This window comes from Uranotaenia lowii, chromosome 2, assembly GCF_029784155.1.
Source record: "Uranotaenia lowii strain MFRU-FL chromosome 2, ASM2978415v1, whole genome shotgun sequence".
Classification (NCBI taxonomy): Eukaryota; Metazoa; Arthropoda; class Insecta; order Diptera; family Culicidae; genus Uranotaenia; species Uranotaenia lowii.
Genome location: NC_073692.1, coordinates 402934809 through 402950629, shown reverse-complemented (window position 1 = coordinate 402950629; position 15821 = coordinate 402934809).

The window sequence follows — 15821 nt, the reverse complement described above, 5'->3', positions numbered from 1 at the left end:
TCTGGGGCCGGTCAATAAAATAATTAAAATCCCCGGAAGTGATTGCCTCGATATCCGGGCCCTGTTACGGTTGTTGGCGAAAGGACCTCTCCGATGGGGGAATTTATTTGGCAATTCATTTTTCGCTGGATCGGGAGCATGAATTTTTGGTTTTTTGATTGCCCTGAAGGGACCGGAGATAAAAAAAATGTTTCAACACTCTGTAAATCGCTTAAAAAATTATTTAGTTGTTCAACTCACCTGTTAAAGAAATCAGATTAGATAGGCTACGCTATTGAGGGTTGAACATATTTTGTCCTATTTTTATTACTTTTCAAAAATATATCGAAAAAAAAATCATATTTATCATTTTGAATTCGTTAACTTGATTAAAATTTAGGATACACGATGCAATTTCAGCACATAGCTACTGTTATTATTTGAAAATTAACTGGAGGCTGAAAAATTTATGAATATGTAAGTGATTTTATAATTTGTAGCAATAAATGTTGTTTTAATTAAAATATACTGAACTAGTACCCACAAATTGTATTTCCCGTCGAAGTCTCTATGAATTTACAACAACATTAGTTATCCAAGCAAATTAATTTTCGAAAACCCAAATCAATTAATCAAAATTTCATACAAAATTCCGTGCAAAATCCCTCCCGTGTCGACTTAAGGTCTCAGTGCAATGGCGGTCTGACAGAATGCGATTAGCGGTTTGAATTATGGGCCTCCAAATGCATCGCATCTATTTTGTAACGAGCAAGCAACATTTGGCCGATATGCCGATTGCCGGAGAAAATCGTTCGAAACACATACATATATGGCGAGTAGACACGTCGATGATTTGATTTATTGGATAGAATTTTCTAAGTTCAAGCCCCCACTTTAGGTTTGTTTTCACCTTTACCGAATTTAGAAGTGTTTCAAAATTAATGATTAAATTTAAAAAATACAACTGTTAAGTCAGTCAAAACCTGAAACACATTTCTCAAGTGAGAAAATGGAAAAACTTCTCTATCTAAGAATATTAAAAGTCATCAATAAAGGCATGATTTTGTTAACTACGAATCATCGGGTTTCCATAATTTTTATCTCCGAAGTGAGAATTTGTTTCTGAAGAGCTGCCCTGGCAATCATTATTGGCAGCAATATTTGTGCTGCTACGATCGGGATCTGATCGATCTTGTTGGGGAGGAGGAGCTTTAGGGGAGATTTTGGAAGCTTGGAGCGCGATAAAGTTTACGCCTCGCTTCAATGTATGACGATGATTGATCTATGTTGTTGTTGTTGAGATGAAAATGTGAAACACCGCTGACATGTCCGTGGCTTCTGGTGAGTAGGAGTTTTGTAATCTATATACCTTCATGCAAATTGGTTCAACTATTTTTGCACCTTGTTTATCATCGAAGGACTTTGATTTATTAAAATAATAAAAAATGAAAAAATGAATAAAAAATTTTATACCTTCATAAAATTAATAATTTAACTATTGCAATATTTTAATAATTATTTTCAAAAGTATTCTTCTGAATTTTTATTAACTGAAAATTAACAAGCATTGTTATGAATGATATTTGAAGCGTTTGGAGCCAAAGAATTATGAGTGCATAAAAATTTGCCTTATTTTTGGAATCTTACCTTACGATAGTTTATAAGCAACATACACATTTGTCATAAATTGAAAAAAAAATTTTTTTTTTCAAATTTTCTTTATTCTTCAAAAAGAAAATAAAACCTATTGATTACAAGGTAATCTCTAAATAACTGGATGAGAGTTGTGGTTTCAAATCAGATTGATTGAATTGCGTTTATTTGGGAGGGTGCCGTGCGCTTAGCGATTAAGCATCAAATCAGAATATTAACAGTTAGGTTCCTGATAAAATCAGAATCAATGCTGTAGGAAAGAATTTAAAGCTTAAGAATTTAAATTCAGTATACATACATATAATCACAACTCAAAATTCAGAATTATCGTTATTTATTGTTTTTTTTTTAAATAAAATCAATAAAAATCAAACAGCATAGATACACGGAGAAATAAGAATAGAATTTCCAACAAAAATCTTCTTATATTCAATCATATATCGACCAACTATAATTATCAAAACTCGAAATAATACATATGTATATGTACTTAAATGATTAAATGTGCAATCCTTTTCGAAATCTAAATAGAAGTATTGATATGAGAACATTTTGTTTTGAGATTTTAATTTACAAATTAGAATATTGTCAAAATAGTTGGCATCATTAAACGGTGTTCTTTGGCGAAGAAGGAATTCGTGATTTTTAATATAACCAAAAACTTGATTTGAACTTTTGACCTGAGAATCATATAATTGAAATTTTGATTCTCAATTTCGTATTTGAATTTCATTTGTAATTTGATAGTACGATTTTAATTTGAGACTTCGAATTGTGGGTCTGAATTCTGTTTCTTTTTTATTTATTTAGAGAGGATTCGAACCAGATATATAGTTACTTATTCATAAGATTTATCAAAGCTTTTAAAGCATTTAAAGATGTTTAACATTTTTTTTCAAGAACTTATTCAGTTTCCAAACATTTTTTTTCGTTTTCACAAACAATATTTTTTTTCAAACGACGAAACAATTCCTTTTCATAACCGTGAGTAAATCTCAAACTTAACGGATCTAAGTCACTTAGCTTTTTAATCTTGTAAATTTTGAAATCATTAAACTGTGAAGGAAAATGTTTTTACAGGTTGTATTAAAACCTTCAAAAATTCAAAAGTTTTACACAGCATATAAAATTTTAAACTTCCCTGCATTGAATTCACTGCAAAAAAAAACCAAGAAAAATTTAAAAAAAGCTTTTTTTTCATGCATAAATCAATAAATACTGTGGGTCAACTCATTCGCCTAAGGCTTCTAGGTTTTCAACGAAGGGAGTGGCTGGCCAGTCACATCATAAATGAGTAGGTACTTACCGAAACTGTGAACTACATTCAGCGACCCAGCCAATAGAGGTCAAGTTTCGTCCGGTTCACAATTCGATCTCGACCTAAAAAAAACTGTTATTTGCCGTTACAGTTTTGTTTGGGCAGGTAATTTTGCCTTTGTTGTTCTGCTGCAATATAGAAAAGTGAAAAAAGGAATAAAAGGCATGGGTATGACTGACTAGATCATGCCGCCTCAGCCATTCGCCAAATGAGTATCGAAGGTTATTGGATTTTAAGACCAGGTCGCGGGTTTTGTGATGCTGGCTGCCTGATATTTGCTGAATGGACGGATTTTTTGTGTGACGACGACCATTCATATGCTGCCGTTGTTTGAAAGTACCGAGGGCCCCAGCATGAAACTAATCGGACCTCAAGGTGTTAATAATTCTTATTAAGATGGCGTGGCTCCTTCTTGAAGTGTAACAGGGTGCGAAAATTGGCAACGGTTTGCGAAACAATGTCCGTTTTATGAGTGTGACATTTGTTTAAGAACAAACAAGACATAGTTAACTCAAATGCTTAACTCGTCCAGTTGACAGAAGAATTTATGTGAACAACAAGAATCAATCTTTTGACAATAGTTATACACAGGAAGGTTAATGATAAATCTTTTAAGCACGCCCAAGTAGAATTAATAAACTTTTCAATTACTGGTCATCCCACGTGCTGCTAATGATATTCGAATCTAACAGAGTGCCTACTCTTAGAGTGAGCGAAATAAAAGAAGTATCACAATGTGAATCGCTTGTTTAGTTATGAATGATTGTAAAACGTAAAAAATATCTTCTACAATTTGTTTGAAATTATACATATTTCGGAAAAAGCACTAGACGTTCAGGACCAAAAGTATAAAAAAAGGGTGCGAAATAAGATTTGTAAAAACAGCTTATGTTTTTCTACAAAAATCTAGGTTATTTCTTAAAATTGACTGTGTAAAAGTGAATAATAATGCTTCTACAGACTATTCGAAATTCAGACTTAAAGTATAAAATCATACTAAATTCATAATCAGTAAATACAGCTGCACATACAGCTCAATTCTTTAAAGTAAAGATTTTCAAACTTTCCAAAATCAATCCTTTGCGATTAAGCTTAAAGTTGTTCTGAGTTATATTATAATTATACATTTCAATATTTTAAGAACTGATGGAACATGAATTATTGGTTATATGCTCATTAGTGTTGATCGTTCACATTTCACTATCATGAAGAGGCAGATGCAGTTTACATTTCACAAAAAAAGCTGATGGGGAACATTTTGTAACTTTATGTCCATAGCAAGCTATTTGAGGCCCTGTTTGTATCTGAGAGATGCGATTGACATGTCACAAAAAGTTTGTTTCAGGAACATTTCGTAACTTTCATTGTCACATTCGAGAAAATTCGATACCAATTCCCTTTGGAACCTATGTTCAGCGGAATCCGGACTGTGAGGGCACGCGTTTGATAGATATGGAACATTCGCTCACGTCATCCTATGTTAGTTTTTATATTTATATCTTCTTGATCCTGCTTTGGGGCAGCTGCCACCATCCATTTGGGGGAACATTTCCTGGAAAATGTAGAATTGTATTATTTAGAATCGACTGCAATTTGTTTATTTAATAAATAGCCAACCAGTCTAGTTTATCCGAACATAAAGTGTTTATTTAACCGACGTTTCGGTGCTGATTGGCACCATCCTCAGGGTAACTGGAATTTTAAAAAGAAATGTTGTAATTTTATGATAGTGTAAAGTGTGAGTTATGTTTTGGTCCTACTTACAATAATGTATCTGTTCTTTGTAATAATGCTTATGATAAGCCTATTGTCGTTTTGTTGGTCACTTGGTAGTTTGCACATGCTGTAAGGTCAAAATTTTTTGGTATACATTATTTTAAATTTGAACTGTTCTAAAAACATTTTTCGATTTCTTACAGAGCTAATTTTGGTCTTGTTATCTATGGCGGTCACTGAGATACTGTGGGTTTATGGAAATGGTAGCATGTTCATTCATGTTGTGAGTGTTCATTTTGAGAGATATTTTGGGAGAACTTTTTCTGTTTTTGTTTGCGTTGGTTTAGTCTGTCAAAGATCGCAGCATAGGCTGTGTTGAGATTATCTACGTCTGCTCGTTTGTTTACACTTTTTTCGGCTATGTAAATGTGACACATCTCTAGGAATTCTAGGTTTTTGTGTCTGAGTGTGCTGTCGATAATTCGGGTATTAGGCAGATCGAACTTGTGTTTGTAATCAATACAAGTTCGATCAGGGCTGATGTTTGCTTTAATTTTTCCTGAAGAGAGATTGTGTTTGGGTCTGTGTGAGCTATGGAGTCTATCTGGTTCATTAGCGTTTTGTGTCCGGAGAGCCTATCGCACAGTCTCTGACGTGTTAGGCCAATGTATTGGTGGTCACAGTTGAGACAGGGTATGGAGTATATGAGTTTGGATCTATCCTCTTTGAGGATGGGATCTTTCATTTTGCTGTATAGGTTTGCTATGGAATTAGTCTGTTTGCTTGCGATGACGATGGATGGATAGTCGAGCTTCAACATTTTTCCCAACTTTTCCGTTAAATTGGGAATAAATGGAATTGAGAAATACCTGGTTGGCTTGGGAATCGATGGTATGCTGTCTTCCGGATTATTTGGAGTGGACTTGGCTGGATTTGTTGGTGATTGCTCTGGATTATTGGATGGATCGTTCTGGTGAAGTGAAGTGGCTATGAGTTGGTATGCTGGGATTTCTTCGATCATGTTTGCTGTGTTTTGGTCGGTGGATGGTGGCTCGGTGATGCGATTTGGCTGGCTGGAGTTTAATCGGTCGATTTGGAGGATATGCTGTTTCGTTGTGCTTTGGCTTGGGTGATTTTCTTGTACGGTTGGTGGGGCTGTAGGTGATGGATCAGTTGGTGGTTCGGCTGGTGGCGGTTCTGCAGGAGGTGGATTGGCGGATGGTGGATCGATGGCACTTGTTTCCATGATGTTTAGAACAGTATGAGTAGGTGGCTCGGTGGGTGGTACGATGGGTTGAACATCAGTTTGGGGAGGTGTAATGATATCTTTCTGTTGTTGTAGGTTGATGAAGCGGTTTATGAGGGTCTTGGGATAGTTATTCATCTGTAGGATTTCATGAATAACTTGGATCGGATTCTGTTCTGTTGGATTTCGTGACATGAAGGTGACTCGGTGGATGAAATTCCTGGCGACGTTGATCTTGTGTTTGAGTTGGTGGCAAGAATCGTAGCTTAGCATACGTCCGGAAGCTATGCTTTTCTTGTACCATTCTGTAGTTAATTTTTGGTTAGGTTTTCTGGTAACTATCATGTCGAGGTATGGTAGCCGGTTGTTTTCCTCGGTTTCCATGGTGAATTGTAATCTGGGTTCTTGAGCGTTGAAATATTCTAGGACTTGTTCTTTAGAATCTTTGGGTATGGCTAGGGGGTTTTCTGCGAGGAAGTCAACTCAGTGACTCTACCAGAAGGGTACATAATCGTCTCATTGGATGTGGTCTCACTCTTCACTAATGTTCCCAGACATCTGGTTACCAAAACCATAATCGAACGATGGAACGAAATTGATACCAACATAAACCTAGATTTGTTCCTCGAGATGATCGAATTTTGCATGAGCTCAAGCTATTTTCAATATAAAAATCAAACCTATATCCAAACTTTTGGGACCGCCATGGGGAGTAGCCTGAGTCCGATTCTAGCTGAGATATGCCTGGAAGGGATAATCGACCGAGCATTAGCACAACTACCTTTCAAAATACCTTTCCTGAAGAAATATGTTGACGATCTTTTCCTAGCCATACCCAAAGATTCTAAAGAACAAGTCCTAGAATATTTCAACGCTCAAGAAAAAAAAAAAAAAAAATTCTTAAGATATGATAACTTCCGATACAAACAGAATTTTCAATTACAATATTCATAGTTGACCTCATTGAATCAATCACAGATATAATTCATTACATCATATTTCTTATTAAATCATTAATATTGTCGCAGTTGAAATTACTATAATTATTGTTGAATGTATGACATATATCGGACATTGATTAGATTTGTTTTGCAGTGTATTTAAATCGAGAGGCACATCCAGGATAATTTTCTCCTACTGTAGTGATTTAAACACAAGAATATGTTGTTTCAAAATCAAATCGTTGTTCTCGCAAATGGTTTAATGGTCAAATAAGTTCTTTTGAAGTTTTGAACAACGATTTTCGTAGAACTTTTGTAAAATGCTAATGCCCAACAAGTCTTGAATATGGATAAGTATTTCTTTTGGATCAGACATAGCTTTTATTAAAAGAATTTCTTTAAGCGTTTGTTTCTTTAAGCTGTGAAGCTTCATGTCTATTTCCAGAACTTCTTCGGGTTTTTGATAAAAAATATTAAAAAAAAATACATTTTCGACATATACCTAGATAACGCTTTGAAATTCACTGCAGTTAAAAAAATTATCGTGTTTTAACTTATAACCATTTATTTTACAGTTCCTTGAGAAAAAAGTAAAGATAGAATTAGTTTTAACAACTCGACGTCAATCATATTCATTTCAAAAATACGCTATAAAACACGCTATAACTTCAATAAACTTTGACTATGACCAACATTCGGAACACACTGAAAAAATGTTCCTAATTATGAATATAGCATTTTATTTGGTTTTTACTTGAAAAAAATTTAGTTATAACGGCCTAATTACAAAAATCACTGTGATAACAGTCCGACAAAAATTTTCAAAAAAAAAAACGGTTGAAAAATTAAGCTTATATTTTCTATTTCTAAAACAATGTTTTTTTAGGAAACATGCTAAGAATCCCGTTCAATTTGGACATAATTTGAAACAAACTGGTTTTTTCTTAAAATCTTAGGAGTTAGAAAACTGAATGGTATGTATGATTAAAGTTCAGATGATCCATTACATTATCAATTGTTTTGTAGTTATGATAAGTCGAAAATAACGTCACAAACTGTCAAAATCAAACGGTATGTTAACATAAGGTACACATGCCAAATTAGGAACACTTACCCTATTACTATTTTTCTAGAAAATGACGGTACTGCTTGCGTCATATTTGATGTCTACCTTTGTACCTTTATGTATCGAATAATAAACTAAAGAAAACTAGGTAGATTCGTCATGTACCATCAGATTTCTTCTTTTTTCAATTTAAGTTATTTGCACAAAACCTAAGATGATGATCTCTTTTTAAAATATGATATAAATTTTTAGTTTTTTATTGCGAACATATTTTCTATTCTGAAGGGAATACTTTTCGAATCACGAAAAAAATTGCCCATTCAGCTTAATGTGTTGACACATAGGTATTCAACATTCTCTAGGAGAAGTTGAATGTTTATCGCAACTTTTGGAAATACCCTCACGTTCTCGATTTATTTTTGACTGCCTTCTTATAGCAAAGAATTATGAAGTCGTGCCACCTGAAGCGTGTGTGTAATTCCTCGGAGCCATGCCGTGACTTTGTTCCACGTGACGCTAAAGTGTCTAAACATTGTAGCAACATATATAGGAAAAGATTCGTTCTGTTTTTTTTTCGCCAACATTCGCAGCTCAATGGCAGATCACGCGTAAGGCTTCTCATATATGTAGATATTTTGCGTCATCTAACCCCGAGTATGTGCAAAACTATGCGGAGGCTGCGAAGGTGGCGGTGAGACTTTGAAACTTCACGACAGCCTCACGATGCTGGAAAGGCAGCGAGAGAGGCTCGAGCAACTGTATACGAGAATACCGGAGGCACCACTCCTTTTCTTCTCAAGGTTGACGATTCTGAGTCGCTGTGAAGTGCGACTTGCGCCCTCAAATCAGATCCATACGGAAAGGCGCTGCTGATCCATATGGCGGCTACTAGAGCGGACAAAACTTTTTGTCGTTTTCCTCCTCAACGAACGTGTAAGAAACGTCACCGCCTGAGCCGCACCGGAGAGATCCCATCATCAGCCGGTTGACCCGTTCTAGAACTACAACATTGAGAGAGCACTCCCCTTTTACAGCAGCTCTCATATGGTAGTTAGAGGCTTGACTTTGCGAGACGGTATGTTTCGCGGCAAGCAAATCGCAACCACTTGGGGGTGATTTGGAGTGACTGTCGCGGCCATTGCTGCCTGGTCAATATTAGGTACCCGAATACCGGAGGAGCTCCACGACACGACCCAAAGACGGACAGCGGCGGGACTTTGATTGCTGGTTATGGCCATGATTTACGGGAATCTGCGGAATGAAGAATCGATCTTTCGAGGTGGACTGTTATTTCGGTCTTAATTTTGGAAGGCAACAGACTTCAACGTATTTACGTCCCGTAGTCCATAGCATAATATCAAATTCTTAAATAACCTAGTTTTAATGTAAGTCTACCTTGCAATTTTAAGATGTGTACTATATTGGAAAAGCGCGGTCCCCAAACGGAAAAAATCGTTACAAAATACACAAAAATGCTAGAACTTCTATAAAAATAAGGAATTTTTCTGAGTCAGTTTACCCTTTGAATGTCAAAATTTTCCACTCCGTGGGTATGTTTATCAAATAAAAGAAGTTTTTCAAATTGCCGTTATGGTAAAAAATTTAAACTGCATTAAAAATTTTCAATGGGGTGACCAATTTCCAAAATATCGTTGAAAAATCCTTTTAAATATTTTTTTTCTTCAAAAGTTGCATAACTACATCAGCTGAGCTTAATTTCAGTACTTTTGAGTTGCAAATATTGAACATATTTGTCGAGTTTTTTCCTAATTACCCAACCCTTTAGATGGGGTTTATATTTTTTCGCTTCTAGTTTACATATGATATTTTTAAAAAAATACTTCACAATCGTGGTAAATTTTAGACCTAACCTATCAATAAAGGGCGATCACGAAATTATTACGACGCATTCAACAAGGCATGACTTTTTTACCATTGCTGGGTAAAAATCAACCCCATTTGCACTCTTTCTTATTGGTGTGTATTGTTTACATGTTTACATGTCAAGCTCGAAATCGTGTTTTCGATTCAACGAAAATGGAGGTGAATCAACGCAAGTCGAGACATCAAATTCTTTCCGAACACCTGGAATTTCCTGACCTGTCACACTGGCAGTTGGGAAAAATGTTGAACATTCACCATACAACCGTCTCCAGAGTGTTGAAGCGATTCCAGGAGCGGTTGACGTTGGACCACGGCAGAGGAGCTGGAAGAAAACAGGGACCGGAGAACAAAAAGATGGAGGGAAAAGTGAAGTGGATGATTAACACGTTCGTCGCCACGCTCAATTTGGTAGTTTTGCTAGCCGGGCCCAAAGAAATTTTCAGAGAGAGAAACCAAAGAGGGAGAACTCCCATATTTGAAACGTGTGGCGAAGCTGAGCGGTAAACTCAAGTAAGAGAGCGTCACCTGCTTTTTGATGTGACGGGCCCCCCCAGGAAATACACCCGTCTGCCGAATATGGGTGACGTGGCGACGAACGTGTTAAAGCGAGTCCCAACGTCTCAAGCCTTGATTCGGTTAAAAAGATCTGCATTCCGCAGAGCTACGTCCACGATGTTTCTAACGACTGTTATTTGAATTTAAAGTGATTTTTTTCGGCTTTCAGTCTGTTCAAATAGCAAAAACGATTATTTATTTAACGTTCCAACGTTTCAATCCATATAGGATCGTCATCAAGGACTGTAAAATTTATTGTGTGTTGAAAAAATTTCACAAAGTCTTCACAAAATTAACCGATTCTTACCTAAAATGTGTCGTATCTCTTGTCATGTTTGATTCGGCTGATCGGGTAAAGCTGTCATTTGTGTCTTTTACAATATTTTGTGATAAATTTGTGATTCTAGTGTTTTTATAGTGCTGTTCGACTTACTGTGTAAAATCCGTACTTCCTTTCCACAGTCACTACTTTTCGCTTTTTGAGCTACATCCAAAATGCAAAGAATAGAGCTGGACTACATACATAGAGGGTACAGAACTTCAGAAACCGCGATGAGCGGCAACAATCGACGGGTTAAACTCGGACACGGAAGCTCTACTAGAAGACGCTGACAATATGGCTGCTGTGTGATGGACGACGAAACGTATATCAAAGCCGATTTTAAGCATATTCCGGGGTTAGAGTTTTTCTCCGGCTAGAGCAAGTTCAATGTGGACGACAATTTTAAGAAGCAAAAGATGTCAAAGTTTGCTTCCAAATATCTCGTTTGCATATGGTTTTCGTGACAATTTTTTCAACATTTTTGCTTGAAAAATGCATACATAAAGAATAGTTTTAAAAAAAAATGTAATTCTAAGAGTATTTCACTATACGGGTTTAAGTTCTTTAAAATTAAAAGTTATTTATTTAAATTCATGACTTTCGAAAACAAGTCTTAATTGTTCAGTTTTTTAAGCTTTTTAAAATGAATTGGGGAAAATAACGTCAATAACTTAAAAACAGTGAACAGTTAATAAAGACGACCCCTTTTGCCGACCCGTGACCCGAAACTTGCTTTTTGAAATCAATTGCTCTTATCTCATAATCCCCATCTGCCGGTTTTCATCTCAATCCGATGCATAATCACGAGAATATCGCGAATAAAATAACAAATAAATATGGATGACCCCTCTATTGAACTACGATCCAAAACTTGCCACCTGAAATCAATTACCTGTGTTTTAACACGTTCGTCGCCACGCTCATTTTGGTAGTTTTCTTAGCCGGGCCCGAAGAAATTCTCGGAGCGAGAACATAAAGTAGGAGAATCCATATGTATAATCAAGACAATATCGAAAAAACACTGAACATATAGATAATACTGACGGCCGGATATGGACGACCCCTTTGGTCAACCCCTGACCCAAAATTCAATAGCTGAAATCAATAAGCCATCTTTTAAAATCCGCTTGGGCAAATTATCATCACAATCCGACGAAGTAACGTCAATATCGCTAAAACAATATTTGTCTTGTATGGACGACCCCTTTAATAAGGAGTCATCCGAAAATCCAAAAACATTTTTCATCATTCCTGGTCCTAATGAGTATAAATGCAAAATTTCAGGTTTCTAGATTTTAAGGCGGTTGAACCTATAGAGGACAAACAAATAAACGAACAAACCCACAGAAATTGCTTTTTTATATAAATAGATGTTGAACAACAAACCGATATAATATATTTCCAGCTAAATTTCCGGAACCTGAAGTTCAAGTAGAATTTTTTTTGTCAACAATAAATTCTTATTTATAATTTACTTAATTCTCAAAATACTGTGAAATTTATTTAATTAATACTTAGATTCTCCAAAGAACGCAATCTTACAAATATGTTCAGATCTTATTTTAAAATACCTAGTGATTTTCAACTGTTTTTTTGTTTTGTATTGGCCTATTTTGAATTTTAATTCCATTTTGAAACAGCATAAAAATTTTGAATTCCTTATTTAAAATCGATTTCTGAATCTTTATTCCTAACAAAAATTCCCAGTAATTATTAACCATAATGGGCATTTTAACAAAATCCTTAATTATAAATGTTTTATTTGAATTTTGAATCTTTGATTTTCTTTATAAATTCATTCTTCAACTATTTAATCGCCATTCAACCAGTTAATCTAAATTTAAATACCGAATTATGAAACTGTGATTTTCAAATTGGATGGATCACTATTATGGAACTTTTTAAAGTTTTAATTCTTCATAAGAATTAAGAGTAAAAATTTGAAATCCAAATTATAAAAATGATTTGTCATTTCAAATATTTTCTTTAAACATTCCGAAATGATGAGTTTCGAACATGGAAAGTGAATATAATTTTAGTTTTAAATGCAAAACCAAAATTTAAATCAGGATTTTGCCCCTATAATAAACCGAACTGAAAATCAAGAAGAATAATATGGATACAGATTCCACAACCTGGCTACAGGCAACAAATATTTCCGCACTTATAGTGGCAAGGCAATTTTATCTTAAAACCTGACCCGAAGAAAACCAGCCAACGTTCCAGTGATTTCTCTAGACTAAGAAAAAATTAAAAAATAAAATTTGAATTAAAAAAAAAATATAAAATTACTAGCTTTCCATCGAGTTCATTGAAATTTTAAAAGATTTCGAGAAACCGAAAATACCGACAACTTTTTGAAGCAAAACGGGCCAAATTGAATTTGGAATCCTTTCGGCGAGCCGCATATGCTACAAACAACATTCAGGTTGTGTCTAAGGATAAGAATCCTCCCAATACATCCCAGCTAACATGAAATCGTAATAGAAATGATAATCCAAATCGAATATTAAGACATATTCAATAACTCTCATAAACATGATGCTATTGAGTGATTTTCTATCATTCATTTACGACAAGCTTTGCCAACAAAAAGTTGAATCGTATAGCAGTTTATTCAATTCGTGAATATGTCTCCAAAAAGTTGGGAATATGCAAATTCTTGACTTGAGTGAACTAATTTACGATAAATGGGCGGTCCTTGACACTACATCCAGTCTCTCTCTTCCTTTGACCGGTTCGTAAAAAGAAAATCTCATATATAGAGCTATAGCGTGGTTCATATCAACTGATGAGTTGGCATCGTGGTAAGACACCGGGGAGCGAACTCGGAGGACTGGAGTTCAAATCTCGATCACGGAAGCTTTTTTTCGTTTTATTCAAATTACCTGAAATTGTTTATCTTGCTTTTTGTGGGGAAATCGAATCGTTGTAATGTAATCTTGTCATTGTAGATATATCGCCTCCACGCGCCAGCAAACTGGCGTTCTGCGACAAAGAAAGTGGATAAGGTGACTTTACAAAATCTGATGGAGGCGTCAAACGAAAGCCTCGCCAATTTTTACTAAACCAACCGGATCTTCTTTTGCCCAGTCTTCTATTAAGACTGATAAAGTCAAATAACATGCATTAAACGTATGTTCATCTTCTCAAATTATCTCAAATCCTTGAAATCTAACTGAACACCACAATAGATTTTTTTTAAATCAGCATCGTTGTTCTATTCGCCCTGTCAATAAACTGTATGCAAATGGCCGTTTACAATTCATTCTAAGCTAATTTCACCTCTGCCCAAATCTTGTTCGTTGCATTAATTCCAATGTTATATTTTTACTTCACCAGCATCGAATTCAAATCAAATTTATACAAAAAATCAACCTGTTTCCATGTTAACCCGGCCTACCTTTACGTATGTTTATGCTAATCGGAACATGACCTGTAGAAGTTTCGTTCGATTGATCCCAATCTAATGGTGGTTCATGCTAAAAAAAACATTAAATGACAAAAAAGTTCTCAGTTCTTTTTTCTCTGTTGAGCTTTATGTTGACTTATATTTACAAAAAAAAAAAAACTCGACCCAAAAAGTGTTGTTTCTCCTCGAGAAATTCGTTCTTGATATGGAACACTTTAGAATGTCAAAAGCCCACAAGCTTACATCCGGTCAGCCGCTTATCGAAAATATTAAACCTCATTCTGTAGACTGCAGATCGGATCAGCTTTATACCATACGTTACTCTTTACAAACTTACGTATTGCGAAAAGGACTCGAATCCGGAAAACGTTTCTGCCCATTGCATGTTGTTCTGCAAATTGAAACGTTCAACGGTGAATTGGTAATTTGGAGGGCGTGATAAGTCCCCTATGTATTATCGGTTCGTTCCTGTTTTGTAGCTGCGTCTGTTTAGGAAAATTATGCTGCAACTTAATCGAAACGACAATGTTATCCGGATTGGCATTTTGTTAGGGTAACTCCAATTTTTGCTTTTTAATTTGTGCTTAGAACAAAAAAAATCAGCTTTAAATCCCTTCATTTATCTTACTTCTGTACATACAAAATAAATATATATTTGAAGCTAATGGTGATTTGCCCACAAACTCAAATAAATAAAATAATCGCAATCTGCATACCTAAGCCCAATCATACCTTTGTAACGAACGATATTTCAACCAAAATGAGCAGCAATTCTGCAAAATCGTTTTGCCAGTTGCAGACAATCGCCAACAAACAACACGAAATACACAGGATACAATTAGGTTTATTATTGGCTGGGCAGCTTCCGAAATCGGTCCTCCCACGCACCCCAAAGCATCCATTCGGGCGGTAGGCTCCAAAATTGGAATTCGGGTATGGTTTGGATCGTTGTCATCAATTTACACCGGAAAATCGGCAAATTCTCTTGCAGTTTGCAGGCATTTGGATAACATACGGGGTGCCCTCCGGTTGAATGTCGTCGCCGGCGAATTGGCCAAATAATGGGGCACAATTAATCTGGAACCTAATTAGAATGGGGTGCACGAAAACTTACTAGAACTGCGTTGGACTCTGGCGATCAACAACGATTGTTTCGTTTCTGTTGAAATGGGCCAACAATTTCCGCGCTAGAGTACTGCAACTGGGCAGTTGTGATTTTTGAATGAATCAAAGGGCACAACATTTGGAAGCGAGTTGAAATTTTATGTTTCGTGTTTTTGCTGCATGAACTGTATAAGAGAATGAGAATACTTGATCCCTGGGGTGACTGGATTTCTTAGCAATTTCAGTAACTTAATGAAATATGTACTTCACTTGTTTGCAGGTGCATTTGCCCCAAAACCATTCAGATTGCTAACTTATTCTAGAATTTCAAGCATGTATGGTGTTCTCGTAAAAACAAAGGTGCAATCTTATATATTGGCAAAACGTAATATTAAAGTTTTATTTTGTTCAGATTACATTTTTTGTAAGTATTTAACTACCTCTTTCAAATTCGAATCCATGAAAGCGGATAGAGAAAAAAAACAGAAAACCGCAAGGCTACAGACGATCACAAGCATTTCTAAGTCCGTTAGTGAGATCCTCATTTTTCCGTTTTAATCAGAGATAAAGTTTTTGAGAATATGCTCAGCAGTTTTTTTTTTTATTATTTAGTTTTTTCATTTAA